This window comes from Otolemur garnettii, unplaced genomic scaffold, assembly GCF_000181295.1.
Source record: "Otolemur garnettii isolate 467f Iridium unplaced genomic scaffold, OtoGar3 scaffold00005, whole genome shotgun sequence".
Classification (NCBI taxonomy): Eukaryota; Metazoa; Chordata; class Mammalia; order Primates; family Galagidae; genus Otolemur; species Otolemur garnettii.
The window spans coordinates 17,501,084-17,519,736 of NW_003852400.1; the positions used below are offsets into that span (position 1 = coordinate 17,501,084).

Genomic DNA, 18,653 nt, shown 5'->3' on the forward strand with positions numbered 1-18,653 from the left:
CTTGCCTTACTTACTGTGTCCTTGGCTGTGCAGAAACTCTTTAGTTTGATCAGGTCCCAATAGTGTATTTTTGATGTTGCTTCAATGGCCCGGGGTGTTCTCCTCATAAAATGTTCGCCCAGGCCGATATCTTCAAGGGTTTTCCCTGCACTTTCTTCTAGTATGTTTTCTATTTTTTTGAAAAATAAACCAAATATAATATCCTCAAATTTTAGCAGTCTAGTTAGGAGCAAGTTAATATTTCATTATGTAAGTCAGTTCTCTTTAGATCAAAGAGGTTTTTAAAAAAAAAAATTAAAGAACACTGTTTGATATAACTACAGTAAGGTTTTATTGACAACAGATAACAAAATTCTGTCATTATGTCCACTAATTAAGGCTTTATATAACCAAATCTGATGTTCTTCAAAATGAGTTTAAGGTCTACAGTAGGAGATAATGATTTTTTTAATTTCAGAATATCACAGGGGTATTCACATTTTGGTTATATAATTTGCTTTTGTACTTTTCAGGTCAAAGTTATAAGTGTGCCCTTCACCCAGAATGTGTGCATTGTACTTGTAAGGTGTGAATTGAGATTATATGATTTTTAAATGAAAAAGATAAAAATATACAAGAAACAAGGCTACTGAAAAAGTCAGAGCTTTAGCCCACGTCCTCTACTACTCCTTCCAGACTCCAATAAATGATAGTATTCCAACAGGTTCCTGCTGGAAATAGATATATAAAATCCTAAGGTTAAGAATGAATTCGGTTTAAGATTTATTAACTGTTCTCAAAGAGAGGGCTAGATAACTTAGCAGAAACTATCATTTCACCTGTGAAGATCTATATTTATTTCCTGGCTCAAATATAAAGTAAAAATAAGTTTGATATTGACTTATATTTCCCATTACATCTCCTCATTGACTAACTGCTTGGAAAAGATCAAAGCTGGAGGCAGCATAATGCAAAATCCCAACACATATAACATTTACAAAGAGTATGAAGATCATTATGTTAATAGCAATAACATGAATAAGAGTAAATAATAAAGTACATGGAAGAGAAACTAAACTTCTCCCTCTTCATCATGAATGTTTTAAAATTCAACTAAAATCAAATAACCCCCATAAAAAGGTAGGCAAAAGACATGAACATGGTCTCTGGTTCTATCCAGGTTGCTATAAGATATTAGTTCACAATTTTTGATGCTTTTCAAAAGAAATAGACTAAAGAAAAAATTCTCAACATCTCTAATCAGTGAAATGCAAATCAAACCACAATAAGATAAAACTCCAATGAGAATTGCTTTTATCAAAAAGTCCCAAAACAACAGATGCAGAGAGAATACATACACACTGTTGGTGAGGCTGCAAACTAGTACAATCTCTGTGGAGAACAGTATGAAGATTTCTCAAAAAAATGAAAGTAGACTCACCATTTGATCCAGTAATCCCACTACTGGGTATTTACCCAAAGGGAAAAAAATCAAAAAGACATGTGCACTAGAATGTTTATTGCAACATAACTCATAATTGCAAAGATGCGGAACCAATTCCAGTGCCCATCAATATACAAGTGGATTAATAAATTGTGGTATATGTATACCACAGAGTACTCCTGAGGCATCAAAAATGGTGAACTAATACCTTTTGCAGCAACCAGGATAGAACCAGAGACTACTCTTCTGAAGTATCACAAGAATAGAAAACAAACACTGTACATTCCTATTAGACTGGAATGAATCAACCAACATGTACATGAACACATGAAAGTAAAACTCAACATAAAGCAAGCAAGTGGGAGAAAGAAGGGGAGGAGCAAAAACCACACCTGACACATACATGGCACATTATCTAGCTGATGTGCACACTTGCAACTTAGACTCAAACTGTGCAAAAGCAATTCATAGAACCAACACATTTGTAGTCCTATAGTCTGGACTAAAACTATTAAACTTTGGAAGGAAGTATGGAGAATCAAAGACCTCAAATTAGATCTCCCATTTGATACTGCAATCCCATTATTAGCCATCTACTCAGAAGAAAAAAAAAATCATTTTATCATAAGGACATTTGCACTAGACTGTTTATCACAGCTCAATTTACAACTGCCAAAATGTCAAAACAACCTAAAGACCCACCAATATGGGAAGAGATCAACAAGCTGTGGTATATCTATACCATGGAATACTATTCAACTGCAAAAAGATGGAGACTTTACATTTTTGTATTAACCTGAATGGGGTTGGAACACATTCTTCTTAGTTAGGTATCATAAGAATGGAGAAAAATCCAATGTACTCAATTTTATTATGAAGGCAGTAGATGATCTAATACATATCCACATAAGAGGAAAATTCAAATCAAGGAAAACTCAAATCAATCCAAGGTGGGTGGCAGGGGAATGGGGGAGCAGAGAAGGGAGGAGAGAGGGGGATGGGTACACTCTCAATGGGCACAAGGTGGGAGGGTGGGAGGACACATATCTCGGGGCAGGATGCAATTATAATATGCAAATATTGTAACCTAATTCTTTGTACATTCAATTAACTTGAAACAAAAAAATAAAAAAATAAAAAAATTAAACTAAATATTAGGCACTTTTTGTGTATAACCCTTTTTATGAGGAACAAAGAGATAGACATGTATTTAAAAAAAAAAAAAAACAGAATATGCTTCAGGAGGGCTGCACTGAGATGTAACATAGTTCCTATTCCTAGAGGCTTACTCACTAGGTGGGGTTGCTTTGTGGAACTTGATGGGTAATCAAATGTGAAGACCAAGAAAACTATTACCAGTGTAGAGAAGGGGCCACCAGAATCTATTTCAATCCATAGCAAACCTCAGATATGCCAAAAAACCCTTGAGACAAATAGCCTACTAATGGACCCAAAATAAGTAACACACAACGTGGGTAAGGAGCACCAAGAAGGAGGCAGCCATTGGAAGACAATTCTCAGGCACTACCTCAGCTTCTTTGGAATCAGTTTTTAGTATGAGCCCGTGCAATGCACACTTACATGAAGGAGAACCAGTCACTAGAGAGACACCTGTGGAGCCTGTAGCATCTTCAGGCACTCTGCCCTAGGAAAGGCCAGAGGAGCTGATTTGCCCGCCTCAGGTATGAGAGTAGTCAGGGAATCTATGTCATCTCTGAGCAGTAATGGGCATTTTGAGGATTAAAGGTAAGGTTTCCTGTGCTATGTCCTGTCTGATGCCTCACATATTGCCAAAGTTAAAGCACTGCCACCTAAGAGAACACACAGCAAACCAAATACACTTCAATGAACAAGACGTCCTCACAGAGGAGATGACTATGAAGCATCAGACCTGTAACGATGTCTCCTCTGATTCAGTGAGAGAGGTCACGTTGTACTCAGTGGTACTTGACAGGAAATGAACAAAAACTACATTTTAAGATACTCTGGTTGGATAAAGCACCTTAGGATCCCTGAAGATAAATTAGAAGGTTAGGGATAGTTGATTTATCCCATTTTCCAGGGAAAAAGACTTGAAATAGGGAAAAGCTGAGGAGAGTACTAGGCAGGAGAGGTTATATGGGAAGTCTTCAAAGTGGTGGGTATAGAGCTCCAGCCAAAACCAGAAACCCAGACTCATCTACATTTCATCCCCTGGCAGTTTTATTCACTGTAAGTGGGCAGTGGCTCCCACATGAACCTTTACAGGTGAACTGGTGCCACAGCCAGGGCTCCACCTATGTCCCTGTATTGCTAAATTTGTGAAACAATAAATCATGTAAAGGCAAAAAAAAAAATAAATAAAGAAGAAAAATCATACCAAAGATATTAGTCCACTTACAGAATTCAAAAAGATCAGACTAGTTTAGAATGTTGCACAAGATATAGCAAGATAATAAGCAAAGACAAATAGATGGCCTTGTATCACTAGACAAACATCAGTATAATATATCACAGAAGCGTAGATTAGTAGCAACATCTACAAGGTCAAACAATTATGTTCACAAATCTATCCTAGAAAAAGTGCTATATACCTTATCACTGAATTTCACTATGGTCACCTTCAAAGTACTCTCCTTGGCCATCTGGTGACCAGATGATAGAAAAGAAAATTTAAGTCAACAATATGCTAAACCTAAGTCAAAAGTTTGATGTGGGTAAGCAAAACACATAATGTGATCCCAGCACCGCAGCTTGGTGTTTTTGTAGTTTCTGCCACAGTAAATAACAATGTAGCTTTTACTTTCTCAGCCTCAGCCAGGATGTCCATGGGCATTGGGGGGTCTCCAGCAAACCTCGATAGTGTGGTGGTCACATCTGATATCAGAGCTGAATCAGAATATAATGCAATAGACATAAAGAACTGAATATGAGGAGTCAACAAATATATACAGTAAGTAAGAGGACTGTGGAGAAAAGAGAGCTTTCTCCATTGATATTACCATACTGTTAGGAACTAGTCTCCCAAGGCATTATGGTGATAGTGCAGGCCATAACATGCTAGAAAAAGACATTATTCCATTTCAAGTCCATGCCAAAGAATTAAACTTTAACACAAGTTTATATAGGTTGTTTGTTTAGTGTTATAGCTCTGCCAGGTCCCTCTCACCATCCTAATAGCATATATCCTGTAACAAGCAGGTGGTTATTACCGAGAGAGAAGAAAGAGGGACCATGAGCTTGACAGTGTGACCTCCTCACCCAGAGTGGTATATATTCTGGTGTCTTGTGGTGATTTCAAGGATCTCTGATATATATTGGCAAATCAGAAGCTTAAAACCCTCATTAGATGAAAGTGAACCTGACCTCTTGTCACCAGAGTTACATTAAAGAACTATGAAATCTTCCATGATTTCATAACAGCCAAACATCCTCCTTGAAAAGAAAAGGTCTACAGGGCATAAATCCAAGGACAAAAGAAGCCTATGGGAAAAAGAAAACAGTGGTAGAAAGTGTTCAAGGAAGGAAAATACAATTGATCAAGTTATTTGAATGCCCTAAAAATGCTGCCCTTGCTTGCCTGCAAGCCGCCATGCACGCGGCTTACTCTTTTCATCTAATTTCTTCTTATGCATTAGTACTTGGCTTAGTCATAACTAAGCAAGGAAAAACTACTACTGGGTTTTCTTTGACCCCCTATTCAGGCACTTTCAATATTAGTCAATATTTAATACCTCTCTTATTGCCCCCCCTACAGTTGCTGAGTCCATCCTGGCCTAGCATTTATATACCTTCCACCAATTGTCTGTTCAGCTATCTCTATCTTCTGTCAATCTACAGGTTATCTGAGCACAGGGACTGACTATACTGTTCATAATTACATCCCAGAACCTGGTGCATTGCTGGGGCTCAGGAGGTATTTCACGAGCAAATCAGATACTTGAAATTCCCTTTCCTTTTTCCATACTCGAGGTCAAATATACAGCCTTCAGAGAGAGAGCAAACTCCGAAATGGCACAATTCTCTTCACATTATTTATAAGAGGTACTTGAAAAAGAATTCTAACATGTTCTATAACTTTCTTATCACACATTCATTTATATGATCGTACTCACTAATTTTTCAGCGATTTAGACGTTGAGGAGTTAGCTATTGCCTTTGAATAGATACACAGACTACAATTGCATGAATTTAACCCCCACCTCTCTTATTTGCTTGAGAAATATGGATTTATTTTTTGGCAAAAAATTTAAAGGAAGTGAATCTTTATTGCCAGTTACAGTTAGCAAATTGGCAATCACACAAAGACATCAATACAATATCAAATTGCTACCATATTTATCTTCTGTATCTTTGAAACCCTTCTGAAATTGTCTTTCCCTTCTTAGATATAATGCTTTACTGGAACATTCAGAGGGAAAAAAAGGAAGACATTAATATTTAAGTTATGAGGAAAAGAAGATTCTTTAATTATCACTTTCCCACTCAGAAGCAGCCCTGAGTAATACATTCATTATAAACCCACAGCACTAGATCTCTTTTAGTCACTTTATAACACTGACAGAATTATTAGTTAAAATTAGACTTCTCATTTTCATATCAGGGGAGACATCAACATTACTTTCTGTATTAAACATAAAAGTTATTCATATATTCTGCTCCTGTAGAAAGCTTTTTAAATGGATTTAAGGTGATGGATGCAGGATTGTCTGAACATTTATTTAATAGAAATTATGATTATCAACCAAATTATACTTCAGAAAGGCAATCATTTCATCACTGCAATGCAATACTACATTTTCCAGCCTAAAAAAAAAAAAAGTACCATGTATGAAAAAGTATTTTACGGTACTTTTTTATAGTTCTATACAGTACCACATTACTACTTGTCAACCGGCAACTGCATCATAATTCAACCAACTGCAATCATGAAACTGTCTTCACTTGATTAAACAGAAGACACCACAAGTGTATGTGTTGTACATTGTGTGTATAGCAACACTAGGAATAAAAATGTTTAGCAATTAAGAATAAGATGAAAGTAGGACGTCTAATAAGAAATCAAACAGATTCTGCCTTTAATTTTCTATTCCACTTGATGTCAGTTTTCTATTTTTCTGTAGACAAATCAGTGAATTTATAGCAGACAAGTGATTTTCTTTGCATCATCTAACACAGCAAAGAGTTGGAGGAATACTATTCTAAAAATGATTCCTTCTATCAAATCAGGGTATTCCTACAAAATGACAAATTGTGGCCTCATCTACTTTTCAGGGGCCACAAACGTCTAGCCATAGGGCTATGGCTACCCCAAGTCCCAAGGGTCACGCACCCAGAACTCTGGGGTCACTACAGTAATTCATTGCTTTCCATTCATGGTACATGGATTAGGAAGCAATGTTTTAGAAAATTGCAGGATTCATAAATGGAAGGGAAGCTACTATGCATATAAAAATTAGAGATCAAGACAACTTTCTCCAGAGCCACACTACAGAAACATTTATATAAGACTGAGATGGCTATTTAAAAAAGCTCAAGTTGCCAAGCGGAAGGAATCTTAGTAGTAACAAAAGGAGGATTTTGCCATGTGGATGTCTTAGTCCAAACACAATTCCATCACTTCCTAGTCATAGAAATATGAGGAAGTTATTTAACTCATCTGTGCCTCAGTTTCCTATTATGTACCATGGGAAGAGTAATATTAATAGTTCCTACCTCATTGGGTTGCTGTAAAGATTGAATGGCTTAATAAATGGTAAGCCCTTTGAGGAGTATTCAATAAATATTAGTTCTTAAATACACAGGAATACATTCAGATTAAATTTTATTTTCAAATAATTCCAAAATATGGAAAGATTGTAAGATAATGGAAAGTAATTTTATTTTTTTGAGCCACTTGGGAATAAGTTGCCAACCTGAATATTAAGTATATCCTTTAGTGCATTTTTAAATACTTGAAATGTTTAAACAACTTTACTGGATTTTCTTGAAAGGAATGTCATTCTCTATGATACACCCGCCAGAACCAGATAATTAACAATGATATGCTCTTATAATTTAATCCTAAAACCTCATTTAAGATTCAGCATTTGTCCCAATAGCATTTATTACAGTAAAGGTATCCACTTTATTATTTTTTTTATTATCTTTTAATTTGGAAGAGATCTTCAGTCTTTTCCTGACTTTCATGTCTTCACACTTTTGTACATAACAATCTAATTATTTTGTAAAATGTACCTCAATTTGGCTTTGACATACTCTCACAATTAGATTCAGCTTATGAATCTAATTTGGTAGAAGATCACAGAAATGATACTGTGTTCTCACTGCATCTGATAACAATATACATATTTTTATTTGTCTTATTAGTGATGTGTCGGTAACTATGATTAGATGGTTTCTTTTAGCCTTCTCTTAACAGTTACTTTTCTTTGAAGTTAATATTTGGGGGGACATTATTATGAAACTAAATATCCCAATTTCTAATCAATCTTTGACTTAGGTATTTATATTCTTCATTGTGTCATAACCAATGGCTGCCACTACTTACTTCAATACCTAAATTGTGTCAGATCATCTGACGTGATCCTATTGTTCTGTGTGTATTTCCTTGATTGCTGGCACAAGATGTTCCAAGCTCATTTTGTACATTTCCTGCCTCAGTCCAGGAATCAGCTATTTCTCCAAGAAGCACTAGTTTCATTTTAGAGCAGAATTGGTATTTACAACCCAGCATCTGAACATCAATTGTGTTCATTGAGGATGGGGAGTATTTGCTCCCAGACCCCCACAGTGGACAAAGTAAAGGAATAAACTCATTCACATATACAAACTCACACATAACTATCTATATTGAAATTATAAGATTGTACACTACCTTCAATTCCAATTTAACATCAAAAGGTCCATTCTGGTTTTCTCCCTTACCACATCTGAAGCCTCCTCTCTGACAGCAATAAACCTGGATCCCAAATTATTACTGATCTGGTCAAAACCCCTGCACATAACCGATTTCCTGTCATCACAGCTGCAATCACTACGTTCTCCCATACAGACGCCGTCCTCACACTGCTTAGGCTCCCACAACTCACTGCAAGGTGTCCCTTCTAGTAAAAGTCCAGGACACCTTGCTCAGGCTCTGACATTCTTCTCTGGGTTATCTTCCTGCATAAACTCCTGCCTCATCTCTGCTCAGGCTATCACACCTTGTTCTAGGTCATTCCCTTATGTGGGGATGTATCTCCATCATAGGTGAGCTTCTAGTCCCCTAAAAATCACATCTACCCTACTTGTAGAACAAATTAACACCTTACTCAATCCTACCAAATGGCTTTTGGACTAAATTATTTCAAGAAAGTAAAGAGGAAGAGCAAGAGCTTTTCATTTATTTTTACTTAAAATAGTCTTGGTGTTGAGTTTTTCTCTTGTGTGTGAGAAAGCAGAGAAGAGAGGAAGGAGGGGGAGGAGGGAGGAGTATTGGTGTGCTCTCACCTAATGGGCACAATGTGAAGGTATATGATACACCTCCTGGGTGAGGGGCACATCTACAACAGGAACCTTACCTAACAAACTCAAGCACTGTAATCTAATCATTTGTGCCCTTATATTAATCTTAAATAAAGTAGCCTTGTGAGGCACAAATGCTCTAATGGATTTGAAGCAGAGAAGCATTATACAAAAATTAGGTATATCTGATCTCGCATGGTGCTCTCAGCACACACTCCTTTCTGCTCCTGTGTCACAGATCCTTAGGCATGCTAGAAAATAACTTATGCTGAATAAATAATTAGGTATACAAGGGGGTGGATACTAGAACTACATAAATACTAGAAAATAAGAAGCTGAATCTCTAGAGGACTACTAGGGAAATTGTTTTCAATATCTCCAAAACATGAAAAGTAACAAAGAATTGTATTTAAGTAAGGAAACCAAAGTGTCTTATAAAAGTAAAAGGGGATGGAGGATCTAAGAAGTGATGAGTGAATGACTGGGATAGTGCAGGAGAAGCAATTGGATAGATAACATTTCCCTTTCCCCCTAGCTTCATCTCCAACAAGTATGTCCTTATGCAGTAGAAGCCCTGAATATAGACTCAGTTTAGAAACAGGGCCATATATTGGTGGCTGGTGATATCCAAGAATAAACGAAAGGAAGACACCTACATATCAAAGGCAAGCCATCTAATGTCAACCCTAGCTGGGCTTCCCTCTCTGCATCTCAGTGTGAAGAGGTTATAGAAAAACTGCTTCAATTCATCTCATCTTACACCTTTCCATAAGCATGAATCTCAAATAAAAATATTAACACAAGAAAGTATCATCAACTTGAAATCTGAACAAAAAAAAAAATTTACACCATGGATGTCATATACCAGAGTACAGAGGGAAAAAAATACATTAAAGAAAATGAAAGAGACATGGAGAACAGATTCAGAAGTGCCTACATTCTTCTGTTATTCCCAAATTGTCAAATAAACCAAGTTCATGCTTGTAACCCCAGCTACTCAGGGGAATGAGATGGCAAGATATCTTGAGCCCAAGAGTTTGAGTCCAGCCTGGGCCACATAGCAAGAGGAATATGAAGAAAAAAAAAAAAACAAATAAGAGCCCTTCCTAGAACTGATGAAAGAGTACTAACATTATGAAGGCAACTATATTAGAAAAGAACTTATTTTAGTTGATAGACATTATCACAAATGTTAAGTATGGTGAAGTGTTAGAAACATTGCCAATACAGCTAAAAACAGACTGTAATCATACAACTGTTCAGGACTGCCTAATCATTGTAACACCTAAGAGGTATTAAACTCTTAACAAGGAAGATATACAGAAGATGGAGTTGGTTATCGGGAACCACTACATGGCACAGCTTGAGAGAAAGGACACATACCAATATCACAGGGAAGTCCAGCAATGTCTATGAAAACTGGAAAGTTTCTATCTCATGACTCAGAAAAGTTTCAAATCAAGATTATAACTTTATGGCTAGGCATAGTGGCTCATATCTGTAATCCTAGCACTCTGGGTGGCTGAGGTCAGGAGTTTGAGACCAGCCTGAGCAAGAGTAAAACCCTGTCTCTACTAAAATAGAAAAATTAGCTAGGCATGGTGATTCATGCCTGTAGTCCCAGCTACTTAGGAAGCTGAGGCAAAAGGATCACTTGAGCTCAAGAATTTGACGTTGCTGTGAGCTATAACACAATGATGACATCACACTCTATTATTCAGGGCAACAGAATAAAACTATCTTAAAAACAAACCCATATTGTAATTTTTAAGAAAGTATGTTCTCCTCTTCTATCTTTATAAATATATATTCATCACCTCAAAATTGTAAGACATGTATAATGCTACATCTTTTGTATTATTTAAAGTTAGCAAACGACCAAGTGACTTATTTAATTATTGCCCATTTCTAAATGTTCTCTTAACAGACTGGCAATATTTGACTTAAGATATGATAGTTCACAAATTATAATACATGTGTTTATCCCACAAAATTTCTTGCTTGCTAATATTTTAGTAATTAGACTGTGCTATCATTCAGATTTTCACACAATTTTTGTTCTATTGACATTAGCATCAAATTAGACTTCTGAAGTTACTAGGTCTTGTATAGTTTTTATACATTATAATTTGGAGTTATCTCTCATTGCTAAAAAAATACAAGCTGGAATTAACAGAATTGATAAATGATATATAAATTAGAAATGAATAACATAACATAATATTTAAACACCGATGGACTACATATGAAAATCATTGTTGCAGAAAATACCACAAAATATTTTAATTTGGTTGTACAAATCACTACTGCAGCATGATTTTCAACATCTGTTAAATTAACATGCAGGCTCATAAAAATATTTAAGTTTTTTAATGCTGGGAACATTATAAAGAAAAAATATATATGTAAATGTATGCTGCACAATTTGATTAAGTCTTTCTTTGAGAATATCTCTGGTTGTTCTAGATCAAGGTATAATCTCAATGGAAATTAGTTTTAGGTTGGCCTGCCCATAAATCTTCTCCTTTATAGTTGTGCTAGTCCGTTTGCCTTGCTATAATGAAAATACTTGAGGCTTGGTCCTTTATAAAGCAAAGAGGCTTATAAGGTTCCTGATTCTTCAGCCTATTAATGGACAGGAAACATCATCACACCAGCCTCTGGTTCTGGTGAAAGCTTCAGGGACCCTCCAATCAAGAAAGAAGGTGAAGTGGGGGTAGGCATGTCACGTAGCAAGAGAGGAAGAAGGGGTGCCAGGCTTCTTTACACCACCAGCTTTCGTGTGACCTAATAAAGGGAGAACTCATCCATTACTGTGGGGAAGGCACAAAGCCATTCACGAGGGAGCTGCCTGCATGACCCAAATGCCTCCCATCAGATCCCATGTTAAACATTATCCATCTTGGGCATCCTCAAACCCAGCCATGCACTGCAGGCCTGCTGGGCCCTTGGCCTGCTGTACAACCTCACTGCCCCAGCCCTCCTCCTCGCCACCTTCCTGCAGCTGCCACCAGCTCCCCAGCTCGCTCTGCTGCAAGTAGCCCAGCATCCCTGAGAGGCCACAGAAAAGGGGCAACCAGAAGACAGCAGACCTCTTGCTGCTTCAGGAGGACCTGTGGAAGGACGCTGCTGGATCCCTGGACATTGTTTCTCACAAGATAAAATGTTGACGCCACTGGGGAGATTGGACAAATATGGGGCAAGTGAGAATGGTGGCCCTGAGTTTGCTGGGTACATTGATGGAAGTCTGCCATGATGAAAGCTATTGTGTTGCTATTTTGGAAAACATTAGCAAATGGGCCAAAGATTCAGAACCAACTGTGAGAGCCGAGCTGATGGAACAGTTGCCTCAGATTGCATTGTTTTGTTGCGAAAACTGGCCTTCAATACCATGTGCTTTTCCCAAATACTACTGATTGTGGTTAGGTATCTTCAGATCAGAACAATTGGGTGGGGAAAGCAAATCAGGCAGCTTTTCTGGCTCCTCTGGAGCAGGAGCTAATTGAGTGATTTGACATGGAGAGCAAAGTGTGTTCCATCCTCAGAGCTGATTGCCCCAGATAGCAATGATGTAAAAACAAAAGCCACGCCTACAATGTGCACAATGGCTCCCATGGGTGGGAAGGGCATTACAGAGCATCTTATCCTTCCTGGGTTTTGTGAGATGTGCCGTGGTTGCAAAGTGTTTCATGTTTGAAAGGTCTGTGCTGCCAATTTGAGATATTTGTAGCATAGTTGGCCAGCAAGCTACTGAGGAAATGTTGCTGCCCAGATTTTTCCAGCTTTGTTCTGATAACGTATGGAGAGGCCAGAAGGCTTGTGCTGAATGTTTCATGGCAGTTTCACGTGCAACATGTCAGGAAGTCCAACAGACTAAATTATCAGCACTATTCATCTTATCAGTGATCCTTTATGTTGGGTTCACCAAGCAGCTTTTCATTCGAGACCTTTCATATCTATTTTTGCTAATCCATCTAGCTCAGGCTAGTATTCTAAGGAAGAAAGCAAAAGTTCAAAAAAGATATGCCAATAGAAGACAAATAGGATCAGAGGTCAAGAAGTCCCAGAGGACATTCCTTCAGATCTCACTGGTAGTAATTCCATGGTCGAACTGGAGGACACAGTGGAAGTCCATGCTGCTGAAACACCTAGGGAGTGTCCAGGTGTGGTCAGCTCTTTACTTTGTACCTTTGCCTCAGAATCTAATCAGGAAGCAGCTAATAATGAGAATTTTAAAAGCCTAGAAATTACAAGTCTACATTACAACCTGATGTTGGCACCAGTTCACAAGACTCAGCTGTCTCAGATTAGGAATTGTACAACTTCTGCTTCTAGAGGACTCCTCCCCCTGTAATAGATCTAGATACAGAGTTTGATTGGGACTCTGGGGAAGCGCTCAGCCCAGAGAGACCAAACTAAATATCTGAAGTCCCCATGCCAGGTTCACCAAACATCACCATGGCTACCAGAAAGGAACTTGAAGAAATGATAGAAAATTTGGAGCCCCACTTTGATGATCCAGACATTGAAGCCCAAGTGGACGTACTGTCTGCAGCACTGCGTGCTTCTAGCCTGGACGTACAAAAAAAGAGACTGGCAGTACAAAAAAGAAAAGCGATTCACAAGCTAAACTGGGTGAAAGTGAGCTACCAAATTGTAAAATAAAAAGGATTCTGTGTCTTTAATCAGTGATGCTGTTGAGAGTATAGACTCACTCTTTGCTGCATTCCTAACAATTCAGACTTGAGCATCAGCTGCAACTTTAGCCCTGGTGAAGAAAGAACTAAAGTCTAAGATGTTGTACCTCAGGCTTTATTTGATCAGTATTTGTCTATGACTGACCCCTCTCATACACAGACATTGAAATTACTAAGCACTGCATACAGCCCTCCCAGGTGTGGCCCTGATGCTTTGCAGACAGAACTGGCACCACCTCAGAGAGACCTATGAGACTCTGGCATCAGACATGCAGTGTCCAGTTCACAGAACTTTAACTTTCTCCATCCACAAGCTTGCAGTTATTCTTGGAGATCAGTTGACAGCTGCAGATCTGGTTCCAATTTTTACTGAATTTTTAAAAGACCTTGACAAAGACAGGTATCCTTAAACATTTGCATGATTTTCTGAAGCTTTTTCACATTGACAAAAGAATATCTTTATCAACTTCATTGGTGACAAACAGTAAAAATTGGTGCTTTCAAGCTGATCTGGCTGAACAGCCGATTTTACTTCTAAAGTTACAGTCCCAGAGATGTTTATGGCTATTTATGTCCCATTTTTCTAAATCTGTGTGTAGACAAAGTTTCTTCTGTTCACTGGATTTCCTACAAGTTGATCAGTGAGATGGTGAAGAAGCTGCACACGGCCACACACTCTGATGTTGGGAGTAGACCTCATCGATGAGCTGGTGGAGAATTTTGGCAGATGTCCCAAGTGGTCCGGCCAGCAGGCCTTTGTCTTTGTCTGCCAGACTGTCACTGAAGATGATTGTCTTCCCATGGACCAGTTCGCTGTGCATCTGATGCCGCATCTGCTCACCTTAGCAAATGACAGGGTTCCAAATGTGAGAGTGCTACTTGCAAAGACACTAAAGCAAACTCTACCACAAAAAGAATATTTCTTAGCCTCAGCCAGCAGAGATCAGAAAGCTGTGGAATAGACCATCATGGCTCATTCAGATGGATCCTGACAGCGACATCAAGCTTTTTGCAAGCATCCACCCTGCCAGTACCAGAATCTCTGAAGACGCCATGAGCACAACTTCCTCAACCTACTAGAAAGCTTGAGCCTCCATGTCTTTCCTGCCTCCACAAGAGCCCAGGTTTGTCGAATCATCTGCCATGGCTTGTTGGGAAGGAAAGACCTTCCTCTTGCAGACTTAATTGCAGATTTAAGTTACCTACACCCAATACCAGGGATTTTAAGAGTCAAGAGGAAGTACAGCAAACATGAGCTTATCTTGACTTTAAGGGAAAATAATTTCCCAGAGGATTATAATTATCACCAAAGCCTCAAATCCTTCTGTCTTCCCGACTGAATGAAACTTGAATTGACAGAGCATTTTCCTTATGGAAGGGCTAAGATCCCGGAGACCTGGATTGCTTTCTCTGGATTTTATTTAAAGGCTGATAAACAAAAATTCTTACAACCAGAAGGCAGATGTGCACTCAGACATGAAAGAGACCTTCAGTATTAGCCCTATTTTCCCCCAGGCACAAAGACCTCTTGGGTTCTGCAGCCAGCTGCCCAGCATGACCCTAAGTGTGAATAGTTCCTGGTGTGTGTAAATGGGAAAGATTTTTTAGATTTCTCCTAAGGGTTTGATGCTAACACTAAAGTAGAATCTGCTTGTAACTCTTCAATGCAGCATGTTGCTGTCCACACTTGTGGAGCATTTGCTGAGTATCTATGTCCTGATTTTTTTCACGCTGGCCATGACCTAAAGGAAGTTTATTAGCATGTACACTGTATGTCAGGTGTTTTTAATTTGATCATGATCAGCTCCGAGGTGCAACTTTTTCTTCACATATTGTACATATCTGTGACCACTCCCTGGAGTGCTACCGTCTCTAATCATGCTATCTAAAACTGTTGTGGTACAAGTTCTCTCATCCAAAAAAATTAATAAGATCTTTTAAAAACATCTATTTTACATGGCTAGCCATTCTAGCATCATTTTGATAATATTTCCACTACTTCTACTATACGTCCTATATTTGGCTAAAAAAAAAAAAATCTTTTAAAACTTTGCAACAATGTTCTTTAATCAATGTTTTCTGGTCTTCATTGAATATTATTTGTTCTTTAACTTTTTTCACTATATAGAAATAGCTTTACTTCAGGTATCCCTTCACACATACATATAGATGGAAGTGTAGATATATGTAAGTTGGTGGAAATATTTTTAGTGAAATTATATTCTAAATATTTAAATTCAAGGTGAGAAATTTGAAGAGACATGTTCTAAAATATTTCTGCACAGTTCAGATAAAAAGCAGTAAGAAATTTTAAAAGTCCTATTAAGGTATATGCATATTTTATGTGCAAATTCACACGTGTTATTTTACTTGAGAAAGTAGAGGTGACTAGAAACAGTTACATCAATAACCAAAGCTTATCTTAAAGATAAATTATGAAACACATAATATAAATTACAGAAGACTGAGTTAACAGAAAATCCAGTTTCTAGTTTACTTTCCTATTTGCAAAACAAAAAAATTCTGCTATATTTATCCAAGGGAAAAATAGTAAATATTAATTTGATTCAGGCATTTTTGTTATAACTATCCTCATACTGTTAGAAATATGTATAAACCATTTTCCAGGATCATCTTAAACAGGAAATGGATTCATCTTTGCTCTCTAACTTGCGAACTTTGTGAATTTTTTTCACTTTATAATGGTTGGACAAAATTGCATTTATTGATTCTGATTTGTGAATTCCATAGGAATAACTTATTCTCAAGTTTTTTATTAGTAATTAAATTCTTCCATTAGTAAAATATATATAAAATTGCAAAGATTTTATATAAGCTGCTTAAGTTATAGGTTTGGATTTTGGTGGTGAGTTTTTGGCCACTTTCATTGTTTCAGTGAATAATTTACCTTCAATAACAAATCTGTACTGTCCTATTACTAAGTTTTATATGGTTCAGGGTTATTAGCATAAAATTCACACTTTATTTCTATGTAGATTTTACCAAATTAATCAAACTGCCTCTTTGATATTTTTCTTTTTTTGTAGAAAAGAAAGAGGTCAGAAAAATACTATCATTAGCTTGACTTTATTACTGTTGATAAAATTAAAAATAAAAAGCGGCCCCATATGCTGGAGGTGGCGAGTTCAAACCCAGCCCCAGCCAAAAAAATAAATAAAATGCAGTTATATTTATCAAAGAATAAAAATGCTCAGTATATTCTCTTTCCAAATATCACAATTAAAAAATATAACTTAAATTCATTCAAAAATCACTGGTTATGATAAATGTAAAAAACCCAAAATAGAAATTTCTATATTTTATAATAAAAAATTTTAAATGTATTTGAAATACTAAAATTAAAAGTCAAAAATCAATTTTTATAGCAAAATAAATAAAAAACATTTAGTTTCTGAATAATTTTTAGAAAGTAAATATTTTTATTCTTCTCCATAGCAGGCAGCATGAAGTTTGGAGCTCATCTGGCTTGGGAGACTTCTGACACTATGAGGTCCTGATCCTAAACTGATTACTTCTCCAGCAAGCATCAGTGGGATCACAGATATAGTCCTTAGAAAAATGGACTCAGACATTCTACAAGACTTCCAGAGAGAACTCACCTGCTTCATCTGCCTGGATCAGTCACCATAGGCTGTGGGCATAGCTTTTGTAGGCCTCGGTCTTTCCTAGGAAAGAAACCAAACTCCTGCCAACTGCCCTGCCTGCAGGGAACCATCATAGCAGAAAGACTTCAAAACTGTTATCAGTGAAGAAGATGGATTCCCTGGGTAGAACAAAATCAATCTCTGGCAATTTAAGGAACATATATAAGACCCACAAGGAGAGAAAGAAGATACTGAAGTGGACAGGAGGCTGCTGTGTTTGTTGTGCTCTAACACACAGGAGCACAGAGCTTAAAGACACTGCCCCATTGAAGGGGCAGCTGATGACCAGCAGAAGCTAGTAAAGCAGATGAGATCAGCATGGGACAAGATCCAAGAAAACAGAGAAACCTAAATGAGAGAATGATGAACCATTGGATGGACTATGTGTTTCAAGTGAAAAACGTCACCAAAATTGAATGTGGAGAACTGCGTCCAGTTCTATATGGAAGAACAACATTTGGACAAACTGAAAAAGGAGGGCCAGGACATCTTACAGCAACCAAAAGAAGTGAGGCCAAAAATGGCTCAAAAGAGGAAACAACTAAGAAAATATATGAGGAACTGATGGACATTTTCCATAAAGCAGACAAGACGTTGTTCCAGGATTTGGGAGACCTACTGATAAAGAGTGAGTCTGTGCAGCTGCACATGCCCCAGCCTGTGCATCCAGAGCTCAGTTTCAGAGCCATCACTGGACTGATGGACAGATACAGCTACCACCAAGAGGGGATTTCTTTCAATAATGAAGCAAGCAATCATGACATCAGGCTGTTTGATTATGTGAGAAGCTTCAGGTTTAGATTTTATAATCAAGATGCATCTTTGAATCCTGACAGATCTATTTTGCTGCTCTGGGAGACCAGACCTCCATCTCTGGAAAGAATTACTAGGAGCTAGATGTGGATGAGTCTTTGGACTGGGCTCTAGGGATCTCTAGAGATTCCTAGATAAGCACTCTTGGCACAATGGGACATGTTTCTTCTTGTATGTGTAAGGAAAGATAATGACTACACCCTCTGGACCATCTGCCCACTGATTCCTCACTATGTAGAGAAATCTGTAGGCAAGGTTGGTGTGTTTCTTGATTTGGAGAAGAAAAGTGTGAGTTTTATGAATGCTGCCAAGAGTTTCCTCATAAGGAAGTATCCTGCTGGCTCTTTGTCTTTCCCTGTCAGGCCTTGCTGGATCACTGGCCACAGATGAGCAGGGATGAGGCAGGAACCTGACTACAAGTCTGGGAACTCCATGTGCTGGGGAGCCCTTCTCAGCCAAAGCAAATACATCATACTTCTCAGTTTTTCTACTTTCATGGAATCTCATTTTATTATTATCTCATCATATATTATTATTAAATCATATAATCATATAATCTCATCATATTAT

The 18,653-nt window shown here is 37.6% G+C and overlaps 1 pseudogene; it reads left to right on the forward strand.

Annotated features, from left to right (window-relative positions):
- The window catches only part of LOC100956863, a 24,408-nt pseudogene extending 9,723 nt beyond the window's left edge, over positions 1-14,685 (forward strand).
- The last annotated feature ends 3,968 nt before the right edge of the window (positions 14,686-18,653 follow it).